Source organism: Fukomys damarensis, unplaced genomic scaffold, assembly GCF_012274545.1.
Source record: "Fukomys damarensis isolate Sample0158 unplaced genomic scaffold, DMR_v1.0_HiC HiC_scaffold_35, whole genome shotgun sequence".
Classification (NCBI taxonomy): domain Eukaryota; kingdom Metazoa; phylum Chordata; class Mammalia; order Rodentia; family Bathyergidae; genus Fukomys; species Fukomys damarensis.
Window position 1 is genome coordinate 4732817 of NW_022900947.1, and position 14109 is coordinate 4746925.

Consider the following 14109-nt stretch of genomic DNA (forward strand, 5'->3'; position numbering starts at 1 on the left):
TTATTTCGCCTGAGGACAAGTGTGCAAGCGTGGTCTTCTGACGACCAGCCCTGCCTGGCAGCTGTGCAGTGGGGTCACTGTTCAGATTCTGGAAGTCCGTGCTGGAGCCCAGAGTCTGCTCTACTCTGGAGATGCTTCTGAGGAAGGCAGCACTGTGCGGTCCCTGGAAGGTGGCTTCCCCGTCCTTGGAGAGAAGAGTGATGAGAGGTGTCCTGAGGCGGGGTCCTGAGCTGACGTGAGCATTGCAGAGGGACAGGAGCGAGTCAGAGGAAGGAAAAGGTTCTGGGTTGAGGGATAGAGGAGGAGAGGGGCAAGCCACGGGCCTGGGGCCTTCCTCCTGTGCCCACAGCTAGGCCCACTCCTCCCAGTGATGCAAACAGGAAGTTCGTCCTGGTCATCTGCACTGGACAGCTGCTATATCCCCTTCCTAGGGATATCATGAGGAACAAAGGATGAAATGTAGTAAAAGCCACCTTTTGTGCGATACCAGGGATTGAACCCAGGGCCTTCACACTTAACTACATCCCCAGCTCTTTTTATTTTTTATTTTGAAACAGACTTCACTAAGTTACCAAGTTGCCCAAGCTAGGGTTGAACCTGCTATCCTCCTGCCTCAGCCTTCACAGTGTTGAGATTACAGGTGTGCAATATCACACTGCGAACTAAAAGCAACATTTAAACTCGACTAAGAGGTGTTTGTAAATGAAAGGGTTCCTGTTGTCATCTCCAGATGTCTGCCTTCCGACGTTTTCCCAAAATGTCATTTTGTTGCACTACAATCACTGTTAGGATAACATGATTGACATCGCAGGCACACAGGTGAAAGGGAAAGGGGAAATCAAAGACATCTTGCAAATGTCAAAACAGGGAGGCGTAAGGGGTTCCCAGCCTAAAAATGTTCCCTCCTATGTATGAAGCAGGTTGATGACAGAGATTCAGAATAATCTCTATTTGCTCCTTTGCCCACACCCATTCGTGCAGAAAACTTTTGTCTCCTCATTGAGCACCCATCGGGAAAATTGCCCAGAGCAAAATGCACAGAACTGGTGGCAGATTTCCCCAGCTGCTCTGTTGGCACCAGTGGTGCAAGAGGGGCCCTTGCTCAAGCTTTGCAGAGGCCGCTGTCCACACCCAGGAGGTCCCCAGACGTCTAGCCAGGAGGCTTGTTCAGCCGCCTGCCCCGTCCTTCTCTTGGCCAAGAGCTCTGACTTTCTCTCAGAGAATCCGTGTGCTTGCTGCGACTACTCCTTGCTGCAGGTGCTGGTCGCTGAGTAGACACTTCTGGCGATGACATACATTCTGTGTATCTCTTGTGCCGCAACAAACCAGCCCAAAGCCTAACCCTTAATCCGGCCAGGCCACGACCTTCCTTCAATGGCCTGCACGAGGTCAGGGCACGGCAGGCGACTCTCGGCTCTACCACACGTGGCCGGTTCACTCATGTGGCTGACAGGTGCATGGAGATTGCAGGCTAGGAACATTGGGCCTCCCCAAGGGAGACTTGGGCTTCCCCACGTGGCAGCTGAGTCCCGAGAACCAGGATCCCAAGAGACAGGAAGTGGAAGCCTGGACTGCAAAACTGGCACCTCCTCTGCTATGGTCTGAATACAAACGGTGCCCACCAGTGGCCACATGCTAAGGGCTGGTCCTGGGTGGGGCCACTGGAAGGCACTGTGCACCTAATTTAAGAGGTGGGGTCTAGGGAGGGGTCCTGAGGCCTCTGGGGCACTTGCTGAAGGACAGTGGGATTCCTGGCTTGTGATGTGAGCGGTTTGCTCTGACACACATTCCCCACCCAACATCTTCCCAGAGGCCCAGAGCAATGGGGCTGCTTGGTCTTGGACCAGGTCCTCCGGAATGGGGAACTAAACAAACCTCTCATCTCCAGAAGTCACTTGCCTCGGGGTAGTTCATTGTAGTCCCATAAAGCTGACTAACCACAGCATCACTTCCGCTATGCGCCATTGGCCACGTAGGCACAGAGCCCATCGGCATTGAAGGGAGGAGGACAGAGGTGGCCTACACGACGGGAGTGGCCACCTATGATCTCTCATGACACAGAGGCCATTCCTAGGAAAGGATTACAGCTTCTTTCCTGTTGCTTCCTTCTCCTCAGTCTTCTTCCTAGAATTCAAGTGGAGGCTTGGGAAGGAACATTAATTTCAGAAGCCGGAAGTAGAACATTCATGGTTGTCATGGACTGAAACCATGAAGCAGAAAGAAAGAAGTAGCCCGAGCCCCAGAAAAGCACCCTGACATTTGTATGAAGACATTTCCATTCCATGCAGCTGACCGCAGCCCCTAACTCCATGCCCACTGCTTCCAGTTTGCAGGGATGGAAAGGCTTCGTCGGGGAGTGAGGTTCAATTGGGTCCTGAAGGAGGAGTGCAGTCGAGACTTCCCATGGGCCAAGGCACAGAGGGGACTTTGGCCCTAAGTGCGCGGTCTCTGCATGGCTCAGTCCCAGGAGAGCTGCCTCACCCTCCACGACACGCAGGTGCCGTCCCTGAACCAGGAAGCCAGCTCCCACCAGGCACTGGACCAGCCGGTGCCTTGAGCTCCACCTTCCAGAACCCTGAGAAGTAAATGCCCACTGTTCAGAAGCCTCTGAACTGTGGCAGTTTTGTTCCTAGACAGGCACCATGTCATCCTGCACCCTGTGCTTCCCTTGTGTGATCTCATTTAGCTCCTGTAGCCACCCTGGGATAAAGACACAGGGGCAGGGGAAACTGAGGCTCAGAGAGGTCAGCAATATAACCGAGGTCACACAGCTGGTAAGGGAAGAGCACAGGCCTGCCCACATCCCTTCCAAGGCTGCTTTCATTGCCATTCCTGAGTCTGCTTTCAGGACCCTTGAATTCAATGCCCAGCTCAGATGCCTCAACGTTCTGACTTTACCTCCTTGGGCCATCTCTAAGATGAGAGGGCTCTGAGGGCTGAATAGGAGCTCTCAAAGGAGCCTTCTCCCCTCAGAATCCTTTGGTGCCATGCAAGTTCAGATAACACCAAGGTTTGTAAAAGAAAAAACCACAACAAAATATCATCGAATGGGCTGATAATGAAACAGGATTTCAGTTCAAAGTTGAATACAATTTACAAGAAATGGTTCAAATATCACAAGGTCAAAACAATTTTGAGCTTTCCAGTATTTACAAACATACCTCACTTCATAAGCCTTTCCAATCCACGCCACACCATCTATAGACAGGAAGGCCCATTTTAAGACGATCCTATTTAATTTGATGTGGCTTTAAGTGAGGTCTGTTGGAAATGTGCTACTAATTTTGGACTTTTGTGTTTAGGGGAAATGTGATTGAAGCTTAATCCAATTTTCTAACACCCGAAAACAGCTACAAGGAAAACAGACAGACGTGAAGGAAGAGCAGCAGGGCCTGCCTCCAAAGGGCTCCCAGGGCCCTGGCTGTCCTGCTGGAGTGTTCCACCGCCACAGCGCTCACCCTTGGCACAAGGGCAGGCCCGGCCCCAGCGCCAGGGTCTGCTTTGGGAGAGCAGGAGGATGGTCTTCTTTGTCCAGCTGCCCTCAGAGAGGTCTTTCTGAGCTGGGAGTGGTAGCACCAACCTGGAATCCCAGCACTGTGGGGAACTGAGGCAAGAGGGCAGCGATTTTGAGCCCAGGGCGAGCAATGTAGTGTCTTCGTGGAAACCTGTCTCAAAATAAATAATAAAAAACGGGCTAAGGAAATTGTGAAGTCCCTGGGCACAACCCCTAATCAGGCAATAATAATAGTAGTAATAACAATAATGGTGATAATAATAGTAATAGGGCTCTTTCTAGAGAAATTTCAGCCCTACCGATCAGCACAAAAGATTTCTGCTATCTTCACCTGGCCCTGTGTAAGGAAGCTGATGGCCAAAGATAAGGACAAGGACACTAGGCGCTTGCTGAGCATCAGTCCAGGCAATGCCAGGGCTGCCGAGCTCACAGCGGGGCATTTCCCCAGCCCCTCCTAGACTCTACCCTGTCGCCACTCTGATAAATCCAGATGGGTGTGAACCCAACCTCGAGTTGTCACCCAGCTCACTATGCATCTGTTAGGAGGTAAGCTAGTGTGACAGACAGTACTTCCCAAAATTAGTTGCACCAGTCTCTTGTCTTCTATCCCATGCCCTCTCCTGATGCCAGATGGCCTTCATGTCATTTTTCTACTGCTTGGTGGTGCAGAAGAGACGATCGTTTCATAGAAACTGCACTCCGAGTTTGATCTTTTTCTAGGCTAGCAACATGTTGCAGGGTAATCTCTTGAAACAGGCTCCCAGTCAGCCCCGGGATTGGAAGCACAGTCGGTACTCTAGAGTGCACTGGGCTGTCACAATGTTAGGTTAAGAGAATTAAGTGTATTTTTGACTTGTAATATTTTTGACTTAGGATGGTTTTATCAACCCCATCATAAATCAAGGAACATCTGCATATGACTTAGACACTCCCCCTTAGAGGGGCAAGGGCCCAGGAGCGCATCTGTGGAATCTGGGTGGGCTGTGGCTGTGGTGGAGGAAGTCACTGTGATTTCCGGAAGTTCAGTCCTAACAGGTAATACAGTTTCCAACTGGGTTTCTTGGAATACTTTTTCTTAGAACCCAGCTACCACACTGTGAAAAAGTCTAAGCAGCCACGGAGAAGCCATGGAGAAGCACAGAGCCCTCAGCTGACAACCCTGTGGAGCTGGAGCCTCCACAGGACCAATCACATCCTGCCAGCCACGGGGATGCCCACATCCGAACGAGGCTTTCTGGATCCCAATTGCTTGCCCCAGCTGGTGCATGGAGAAGTCAAGAGGACCCTGCTACTTCCTGCCCAGCATGCAGATTGATGAGCAAAAGAAATGATCTTCCCAGACGCCCAGGGCTACTGTTACGTCCAGAGGCTGCACGTCCACACCCCGACTCCCTGTGCTCAGTACACCTGTGTGCAGCACACCGAAGCATCAGGCACCGCAAGCCTCTTTTTCTGCGAGCCCCAGCTTCACTGCTGCTGCCCCCCAGAAGCCCTCCCGACTTCACTCCCACAGCAAGTGACCACAGATGTGGGAGGTTTCCCAGGCATGGAAGCTGAGGCTCTGAGGGCTAAGCTGTTGTAATCACAGATGTCACAGTCTGTGCAGTGGCAGCGCACCGTCCTGGACTTGGTCACATCCCCATGCTTGGCTGGTGACGTTAGTGCTGCCACAGCCACTCTATTCTATCGCTGCTCAGCCAAGCGGTGCATTCTTGGAGAGGTGGGGCTGGTGTTTGCTCTATGTGAAGCCCTCTGCATCCTCTAAGCAAAGAGCACAGCCATCCATGCTGCGGGTACTGAGCTAAGGCAGCTTGCAAGCTACTCTGTAAACTGGGAGGTAAAGGAAACTGTGAGAGGCCAAGGAGCTCAGTGCACGCAGGAATGATTTCCTGGGGTTTCCAGACGCATTCAATCACAACATGTGTAATAAATAATACTCATAAATAAATAAAACGAATTCAGAAATATATTCATCATCTCCCCAGCCTCCTCTCAGCCTACCTCCTGAACTACCCACTCTGTTTCTATGGACAACTAAATATAATTCACTGACAGAGCTTCTTTTTGTTTAATGGCATCTAGAATTCATATTACTGGCCAACTTCAGGAGCTGTTTGTTTTACCTAGTATGTCAAAGAGATTCCTCCAGATAATTACATAGAAGCCAATTTTTAAAAAGACAGATATTCCCCCCAAACACACGCATGACTCATGTAACCTTCCCAGGTCTGACGGACTTTCAGATTGCTTCCAGGTTTTCACTACCGCAAACAGTGTGGCCATAAACATCCTGTCCCTATGCCCTTGTGCTCGGGGTTTTCATTTCCGAGGGGCGGATTCCCAGCAGCGGGCTCACAGGATCAAAGGCGGTGTGTACCTCTGCATGGTAACAGATGCTTCCAGACTGCACTCCCAGGAGGCCTCGGCCGTTCACAAGTCCCGCTCCCACACAAAACACCGGCTCAGAGGGGCGTCCCTGAGCCGAACAGCGGCCGTCCGGAAAGCAGCCCTGCAGACAGTCACCCAACCTCGCCAAGCCTGGATTCTGACCTCCCCAAGGACCGAATCCAGTGCAACTCACTTCACGAGCACCTGGCTGCAGACAGATGCAGGATGCCAGGCAAGTGTCACAGAGGGGTGATTATTCTGTCTGGCGGGGTGAAGTCTGGCCAGCAGCTGGATGGCTGCAAAAGTCACGGCTTAAGGCCACCTGGGACCGTGGGTAGCTCAACGCATCTGTGCTTCCTTCCCTGTTGGCTCCGCACACCCTGCCCTGCCACACGCCCTGGCTCAGCCCTTCTCAAAGCTCACTCACGCTTTCCCTCATTACCCATCCCCACCACATCCCTCCAAAGCCCGTTCTGCTATTCAGAGCGCAGGTCCTGTCTACTCTGCTGGGTCCCCGAGTTGGCATTTCTGCTGGGGCCCAGAAAATATCAAGTGATAACAGTGAGTACGTGTGGGACGTGTACCAGGCCCTAGGCATGTGTGGCTGGTTCCAGACATGTGCCAGTTCACGTGCACCTGGCAGAAATCTCTGATGCCCACGGCACAGAAGAGACCAGGCTGACAGTACAGGGCGTCCTTTAGCGCCCAATGCCGTGGTTCATCTGGGATTTGCCTGAGACTCAGACCTGCTCCGCCCGCACTTCTGTGTGTGTAGAGGGGACAGCCTGTGCTCACCTAGGGCCCAGGACTCCAGGCAACCTGCACGACCACCCTGTTGGCTCCAGGCCCCCCGGTCCCACACTGGAAAGAGTGTCCATTCCCGGCCCGGGCTCAGCTATGCGGACCCCTTGTGCAAAACCTTCACGGGCATCCCTCGCTCTCACTGCTCCTGCCACTATTGAGACCTCCAACCATGTGCTGGATGCTGGACAGTCACAGGGAGAGGTGAGCCTGGGCCCGGATCCAAGATGGGCCAGAGAGGGGAGGGACACAGGCACCACATTGTCCTCGGTGCTTCAGGAACAAAGACAGGCCCTGAGCCTGGAAGCAACAGCAAGGCCACAGGAGGGGGTGGGAACGGGGCTGCTGGAGGAGGTAAGGGTTTGCCTCAGAGCAGCCCTGTGCTAGCGGCCACCCTGGCACCAGTGTGTGGCTGGTTCCCAAGCAGGGTGCTCAGATTCCTCCAAAGGGACCCAGGCGGGGAGGGAGACCCTCTCCTCTCTGCGCCTGACATTAGAATTACCGTCACGGCTGCACCTGACATCTGCTAGAACCAATTCGTTATCGTTAGGAAATGGGTCCCTAATGAATTTCTGTGGCCATTAAGTCTGATTTACAGTAATGGTAATCACCCTTGGAAGCACACACTTTATCCCTTTAATTAATAACCCTTGCTTATCAGCAAGCCTAATGGCCACGGGACAAGAAGAAGGAAGTCCCTGCTGCAGCCCAGGCTCCCCGACCTCACTTCTGGGGACAGGGAGGGAAGGGCCCGTCCATGACGCCACCGTAAGGGAGCCGACGTCCCTCAGCCCCCTCGGGAATCTTGCAGCCAGCAGACAGCTGGGGCACAATCCTGGGGCATGAGCAGGTGTCCCTGCTCTCCACCTGTGCCGCTTCTCCCAACACCTACTGGCACAACGCTGCTGCTCCCTGGAATAGCTTCCCCCTGTCTCTCTGCCCTGAGCGGGTCTGCGAGTTTCTCCATCCTCTGCCACAACCCCAGGCTGTTTGCACCAGGAGACTGCATGCGTCTGGGCAGGAGGTGGGTGGGTGGGCAAGTGATGCAGGGCTCTCTACAAGCCAGAGATGACTGAGCGGGGAGCAGGGTGGGCTCTCCACGGGAGGGGACACCTGAGCGAGGCACTGAATGGCAAATCTCAGGAGATTACCGGGAACCCCACCATTCGCTCCCTCATCGCCAGGCACTATCCTGCTTCTCTGCTCTGAAGTCACATTGATGCCAAGAGCTAAGTGTCATTATCCTCCATCTAGACAGAGATCCGGAGAGGGTAAATGTGTCCAGGGTGTCTGCCCCATCATCCATGTTCCACAGGCTGTGACAAAATCCCTTCTCCGGAAGCAGGACCCAGTAAGGTGCTGCTGCATCCCACTGTGGCCCTGAACACAGGTAGATGGCATCGCGTGCTCACCCGGGCTCACCGGAAGCCACCAGGAGCTTGGGCCTCCACACACCTGGACACACCTGGTCCAACTCTGCTCTGCTGTAGTGAAAAAGCAGAACTTACTATAATCCTGGAGGCTGGAAGTACAAGGTCCAGGAGTGAGAAGGCTCAGGTCCTGGGAGCTTCTCTCACCAGCTTACAGGCGGCCTCTTTCCTGCTGATCCATCAGGAGATAGAGAGAGCAAGCAAGCTTCCTGGGGCCTCTTCTATAAGGGCACTACCTTGATGACCTCCCAAAGGCCCTGCCGGAAAAACACCATCACAAGGGGTAGGGCTTCAACTTATGGATTCAGACCACTGGTGAGCCCCGGGGTGGCGGGCCTTGCCCATGGGGCAGCAGTGGGAGAAGAATGACAGAACTGGCGGATGGTGGCGGATGGAATCATTTGCTCAGTTCAAACCCTGACCTAACTCCTTCCGGGGTCGTCATGCTGGGAACCTCACTGTGGTTCAGGCTTTCCCTTCTGAAGTGGGGACACCATTGGTACCCCCCATAAATTGAAACGTGTAAGGTATCTGCAGCATGTGAGATACCTGAAGAGCCATAAACATTCAGAAGTCTTAGTTGGTATCATCATCATCATCATCAACATTGTATCATTAGCAAAAACATTCTGCTTTCAGAAAAGAAACTGCTAAAAACAAACAAACAAAAAAACTTCAAGACCTCAGATCTTTGGGACCAAAAGAGGAGACAGATATAATATATTTAATGAGAGGGAAAGTCAAGAGGCTGGATTAAATTCTGAGATAGTGGCTGATACGTTTTCTCCTGTTCCTTTTCCTCTCCTCATCCCCGCACCGAAGGGCTGGCAGCGCATTCAGGAATACCCAGGCATACTCCAGCGAACGAAGCAGTCTAACGCCGGCTGAACTGCCGCGCTCTCTCCTCGCTGTTCCTCCCAGCAGCGTGCATGCTGCTCCCCATGCCGACGCCTGCCTCCCTTGGGGATCCACCTGCTACCTCCTCCCTCAGATGCAGGCCCAGCAGCGCCTGCCACAAGCACACACCCATGCGCTGTCTCCTAGCTCGGGGCCGGCCATGCCCACGCGTTCCCTCCATCGCCAACCCCAGCTCCAGGTCTCCACGCTGTCATCCCCCTAGGAAGGTTTCTGTGGCCTTCAGGCCATGCGCTTGCGGCAGGTGCCCCTCCTGCAGGCTTCACCAGCCACTGTGCTGACCCTGTAGCCTTGAATTTGCCCTGGGGAAGCTGCCGGGGACAGGGTTTAAGACTGTCAACTCTGGGACTCAACTGCTTGGATTGGAACCCCAACTTTCTGCTTTCTGGATGCATAATCATGGACAGATTGCTTCCATCGCTGTCACAGTCAGTGGGCCTCCCTCCCTGGGACCCCTTTAGGATTATACAGCTCAATGCATATAAAGCTTTTAGAACAGAACCCAGCATGCTCCTATGGAAGAGCTCAATATTATTTACAAAGCCTTCATACCCTCCCCACTGCCTAGCACAGTGGTTGGGACTTAGTAGGCCCTCAGTAAATATTTGTGCAGTTGAATTATCCCCACAAAATGGAAACAGGACTTGGCTCACAGAGGAGTGATCACTCATATTACATATTAGGTGATTTTTTCCAGTGTGCATCCTGCCAAATATTGTACATTCTTTATTATAGTTAGGGTGGTGATATTCGTTAAGGGGTAGCGTAGTTTCATTAGAAAACCTTATTTTTGGAATTTTATAACTTGGCCACAAAAATTCACTCTGGGCAAAATGCTAACTTATGTCTGGAAGTAAATGGGTTTATTTTATAAATTTTTATGCATTTTCCACACATAAACAAATGGCCAGATAAACCATTCTTTAATAGAAGGATTGCAAGAGGAAAATTCGATATTCTGATATATGAGGCACGAGGACTCAAGCAGGGTGGGATTGGGGCTGGGGCCGCTCGCTTGGTTGGGATGTGTGTCTCATTATACATCTTGTCTCTCCTCCGAGCCTCTGCCAAGGTCTCTATCATCATAACAAACAGTGCTTTGGGGACTTCACTGGACCAGTTGCTGTTCTATGAGTTTTTACATGGTTTAAATTGTCCCCCAAGACATATCTCCTCCTAAGGAATGGGTGTAGGGGGCCCAGGTAGTGCTCCCCCAAAATATTTGCTCAGATCTCAGAATGTGACTTATTAGGAAGTAGGGCTTTGGTAGATATAATCATAGTAAGGTGAAGTCATACTAGATTATGGTTGTCCCTAACCCAATGATTACCATGTTTACAAAAGAACGGAGAAGGAGGTTTGGACACAGAGACACACAGAGGGGAGAACCAGGAGTGACTTAGCTCCCTGCCAAGGATGCCAATAATGCCAACGACCCCCACATCTGGAGGAGACAGGAGGGAACCTCCTCGAAGCCTCAGAGGAGCCAGCCCTGCGAATACCTTGACCTTGGATTTCCAGGCACCAGAACAGGAGAGGAGAAAGCGTTACTGTTTGCAGCCATTGTTGTACCAGCCCCAGGGAACTCATTCAGTGGGGGAAACTGAGATATTATTCAGACAGCAGGTGGAGCTGAGATTCCAACCCAGACAGTGGGCTTCAGACACTGCTCCTTGACCCTCTCTACTCAGTGGCTGACAGAACATACTTAGACTGTTAAACCTGCCAGCAGTAAAGAGGTGACCCAGTGACCATCTCCTGGCTTTTCCCTGAGGTCCTACAACAATAAATGGAAGAAAATCATCATGTCTAAAGCCCAGAAAACCCACTTGATGACTGTGAATTCATTCCCCAGGCCTCTCTAATCTTAAAACATTTACAGCTCATTCCTTTCTACAGTACCTTATGGCTCTAATTTGAGCAATAGCGTGGACCCTCAAACACATTTAATATTTAGGAAGACATTGTCACAAGAAAAAGCAATGTAGCAGACTGGTCTCAGGCTGGAAGCCTCCCCTTCATCCTGCGCTTCCTATCTGCACACCCAAACCTAGACACTCCAACACAGGGAAGTGTAAAGGAAGCCAGTACTAGCAGCCCTGGCCTTCGGTTGATTTGGTCCCTGATTACAGGTATGGAGAGTTGTGCACGATAAAGTACAGAGAGAAAAAGCCGGCTCTAAGATGATACATAGTATAGCATATGTTATTCTTACCAGAAAAATGGCCAGAAAAGACATTGTGGGGTAGATAAGCATACAGGAGAGAATGGGAAAACAAGGGCACAGTGTTGATAATGGCTATGAATGGAAAGATGTATGGTCATTTTTGCTCCTTTATGCTTTTACTTATTGTCTGGATTACTTCTGATGAGTATGCTTTTATTTTGTAATTAGAAAAAAAAAAGCTCTGCAAAGCCTGCAGAACTAAAGTGTTGTGTGTGGCTTTTCTTTCTGTCCTACAGCCATCATAAACTCCTGGGACATGAGGTTTTGCCCAGCAGCAGCCAGTGCAGGAAAAACTGATCAGGGGAACTTCCAAAGGCCAGATGGTTGAATCCAGCTCCCTCTGGGCTCCAGCAGCCTCCCAAGGCTAGCAGACCTCTTGGGTCTAAAGTTCAGGCAGTTTCCTTTAAGTGAATCTGAACCTCCTGCCTCAGTGTGCAGCAGAAAAGTAAAAAAAAAGATGCTCTGGCAGCCGAGTTTTAAGACTCTCACCCAGGCGGGCCAAGTGCCGGGATTGAGAGTTTACTGTTGGGAGCCCCTGGGAGAGGGGCTTGTGCCAAGCCGCCTGAGCGCTCGAGAAAGCCAAACAAGGTCAGGCAGTGGCTGTGGTGGGCCAAAGGGCCTGAGGTGCTCGTTTAAGAGGCAGACTGCTCGTTTTCTGCGGCTGCCCTAAGAGCTTAGCGACAGGGCCATAACAGTGGGCATTACTCGCAGTCCAGGAGTCCAAACTTGGGGTGCCCCAAGGGCCCCAGCCCCTCCAAAGACTCTAGGGGGTTGTTCTTTAACTGCTTTAAGCTGCCAGCTTCTGTGGCTTTGGCATTTCTTGACTTGACCCTGCTCCACTCCAGTCCCTGCCACCATCTTTATATGGCTGTCTCCTGTGTACACATCCGTCAGCTTCATATTAGGCCACCCTGGTCCAGTAGGACCTGATCTGCACTTGGTAACATCTGCAAGAACCTATTTCAAAATAGGCCATGCTCCTAGACTCTGGGTGGATGAGGATTTCTAGATGCACCATTCAACCCAGAGGCAGGCCCAAGTTGCAGGGACCATGGCTACCCAGCCCACAGAGATCGGCAGTCCCATAACTTTCTGCTAAAGCTGCACCTTTAAGTAATTGGTCAGTAGTCTACACAGCCAGGGGCCATATATTGAGCATGGCCAAAGAGCAGCATGGATGGCCATGAGGTCAGACTTGCCCATGTCCTCTTACATACTTTGGGGGTTCATTTTATGTGTCGGCTTGACCAGGCCAATGGGACACCCAAGCATTATTTCCGGATGTGTCTATGCAGTGTTTCTGGGTGAGAGAAACATTTGAGTCTGAAGTTGGACCCAGGCAGAGGGGCCCCCCAGGTTGGGTGGGCTCCACGCCACCAGTTGAAGGCCTGAAGAGCACCAAGGCTGAGTGAGAAGGTGCCCTTCCTCCCTCTCCATCTTTAGCTGGAACTTCGCAAGCCTGAAGTTTCAGACTTGAGCTGGAGCTCATCCCCTAGCTCCTCTGCCTCTTGGCCATCCTGGAGCTTCTCAGACCATAGCCGCATCCCGGGCCTTCCTGGGTCTGGGTTGTGAGCTGCAAGATCATCGTAGGGGCCAATTACTTAATTTATATAGAGTCCAATATACATGTGTTATAATCCCATTATGTATTAACCATTCTACAGTATATTATAATATTCTACAATAATTATCAGCCTGTTATATATTTATATAAAATAATGCAAATAAAAGGAATATTAAATATATGTACTATATGTAAATATAAATGTTTATAAAATTGTGCTTCAATCTAAACTACGAATCAAATGCATGTTCTTGGCCTCTTCCAGCTTCAGGGACACTGGCATTCTTTGGGAGGTGGCTGGACAGCACCCATGTCTGCCCCATTCCCATGAGCTGTGTGGTCTTGGACCTGGGACCCAGCCTCTCCGAGCCCAATTTCCTCAAATGCACATGAAAGGGATGAGGAGAGAAGAAGCCTAAAACCACAAGGGAAATGACCAGAGCACGACAGGAGCTCAGGAAGAGGTCGCAGCCCTCACCCTGCCAGCCAGGGCTGATGTGAATGTGCTGCAGCACCATTTGCTCCTTCGCCATCCAATGGTAATTACGGCCCTGGCTGACCCTTGTGGGGACCGTACATGACCTCCATGCACCACCCTCCAGACGACCCTGAGGCACGGTAGAATCACTACCTCCTTTTCACAGAGACTGAGGCACAGAGGTGCTCAGGAGCTCGGTGACGTCACAAGAGTAAGAGGGAGAGGGACAGTGCTTACTTTAGGATTTCCTTTCCTTCTAAGTGTCAAGACTTTGGGGCTTAGAAGAATCAAAGTCAGGTCATGTCCACAATATATAAAGAACTTTTGCAACTCAACAACAAAAAAAAGACAGCTCTGTTTAAAATCAGGCAAAGAACTTGAGTAGACATTTCTACAAACATAAAAGGGTAAGATCACAGGAGAATGTGTATATCAGTACCATCAGGGAAATGTAAACCAAGAATGAGAGTGATCTACCACTTCACATCCACCAGAGTGGCTGCAGTTTTTAAAAAAGGAAAACAACAGGTGTTAGCACGGATGTGGACATGTTGGGATGCTCATTCATTGCCAACAGGAGTACAAGGTGGTACAGCTACTGTGGGAAAGGTTGGCAGCTCCTCAAAAGCTTAAATACAAAATTACTGTGAGACTCAGTCCTCCCACTTCTCGGGGTGCACCTGAAAGAACTGATAAGAGGTATGTAAGGAAAAACGGGGGTGTGTCTACGTCTAGGCAGCTCTGGGGCAGATAAACAGACACCCTGTTTGGAGTGGAGTCTGGGAGCACAGC

The 14109-nt window shown here is 51.1% G+C and overlaps 1 long non-coding RNA gene across 2 annotated transcripts in view; it reads right to left on the reverse strand.

Annotated features, from left to right (window-relative positions):
* Positions 1 to 2888: 2888 nt before the first annotated feature.
* LOC104874651 overlaps positions 2889 to 14109 on the reverse strand; it is a 50472-nt gene continuing 39251 nt past the window's right edge. The window contains exon 4 of one of the 2 annotated variants that reach the window (XR_783806.3): positions 2889 to 3665. This is a non-coding gene — a long non-coding RNA (uncharacterized LOC104874651). The remainder of the gene's footprint in view (positions 3666 to 14109) is intronic. The other variant, XR_783807.3, reaches the window with a different exon arrangement.